Source organism: Papio anubis, chromosome 15 (assembly GCF_008728515.1).
Source record: "Papio anubis isolate 15944 chromosome 15, Panubis1.0, whole genome shotgun sequence".
Lineage (NCBI taxonomy): Eukaryota > Metazoa > Chordata > Mammalia > Primates > Cercopithecidae > Papio > Papio anubis.
Window position 1 is genome coordinate 22,747,142 of NC_044990.1, and position 1,894 is coordinate 22,749,035.

Consider the following 1,894-nt stretch of genomic DNA (forward strand, 5'->3'; position numbering starts at 1 on the left):
CCCATCCTACCTCAGGGGGTCTGGTGTGATCCCATTAAAGAATTTAAAAATCTAAAGAATGTTAAGTGCTCATACGAGACCTTTCCAGCCTGGTTGTGATTCGTTTGTTTCTTTTCACAGCGTGTATATGAATGCAGGCGCTGGTGTTTGGAATGCATGGTTTCTTTAGGAAAGAAATAGCACCATCCAAAAGCCAAACTGAAATTACTGAAACTTAGGGCAGCCAGCAGAGCAGGGAATTCGTTTTCCATCCTGTTTCTTCCTCTCACTGCCTTTCTGGGATGTCAGACCAAAAGGTGCTTCAGCCTATGAGCTCCATGGGGCACCACAGTTTTGAAACTGCCGCCTGTGTCCTTGGTTGGAATCAATGAATATACCCTGTGTAGGCTTTTCAGAAGCAAAAGGAAGAGTGGCATAAGCTCCCTGAGATATCATTTTGTCTCATATCCATCAGAAAAGCTGTACTCCAGGGAGAATATCAAATGATGTCATGCTGCTGGAGTCTAACACTGATGATTTTGATATCTCAGTGGTTCCCACTGGAAAATAATCTACTTCTCAGGATCTTGGTTGGGAGCCGGAGGCTTCTGATTCCTGACTCTCTGAAGCCAGCAGCCTCCTTGCCTAAGGAGCCCGATGCTCTAAGGCACTCAGAACCCAGGTCTGTGTGATCTGAAATTTTATGTGGAGTCTTGTGTGGAGGAAGCAATATTGTGTCAAGAGAACTGCCGTTGAAGGATTCTGGTGGTGACCCACTGCATAGCCAGTGGCTGTGAAGGGCACTTAGGAGATGAGCATCTGCTGGGGGTGGGGGTGGAGAGCGGAGCCCAGCAGCTGATGCGAGACAAATACCCACTTTCTCGAACATGCTCGTGGAAGTGTGACAGACGCCACTGGTTGGCCAATCCAACTGCCATTCCCAGTCTCCTTCCCCCTTTCTCACAGAATCTCAATTTTATTTTACTTTTGTTCATTTATTTGTCCCACCACCCATCTCTAGAACTCTATTTGAGTCTCACAAAACTGAAACCTTGTGCTCATTAAACAATAACTCCTTATTTCCCCTATATCTCCAGCCCCTGGAATGCACCACTTTACTTTCTGTCTCTATGAGTTTGACTAAGTACTTCCTGTAAGTGGAATCATACAGCATTTTTCTTTCTGTAACAGACTTATTTCACTTAGTATAATGTCCTCAAAGTTTATCCCTGCGGTAGCATGTGTCAGAATTCCCTCCCTTTTTAAGGTTTAATAATGTTTCGTTGTGTGTGTAGATCACATTTTGTTTATCCACTCCTCCCTTGATGGGCACCTGGCTTGCTTCTACCTTTTGGCTGTTGTGAATAATGCTTCTGCGAGCATGGGTGTCCAGCAGTCTCCCCTTATTCTTGCATTTTAGTTACCCATGGTCAACTATGGTCCAAATATATTAAATGAAAACTTCCAGAAATAAATAACTCGTAAGTTTTAAATCGCATGCTACTCTGAGTGTCGTTATAAAATCTCACACCACCCTGCTCCATCCCCCCAGGACCGTGAATCACTCTTTTGTCCAGGGTGTATCCACACTATATATGCTACCCACCCATTAGTCACTCAGTTCTCAGATCCAGTGTCACAGCATCACCGTGCTTATATTCAAGTAACTTTTATTTTACTTAATAAAGGCCCCAAAGTATAAGAATAGTGAGGCTGGCATATTGTTATAACTGTTCTATTTTACTATTAGTTGTTGTTAATCTCTTCCTGTGTCTAATTTATGAACTAAACTGTATTCTAGGTATATATGTATGTATAGGACAAAGCATGGTATATATGGGAGAATCTTAATTTTAATAGGATGACAATGCAACCATCCCTAGGAAAGGAATCATGGCTCTCTCACATTCCCCTT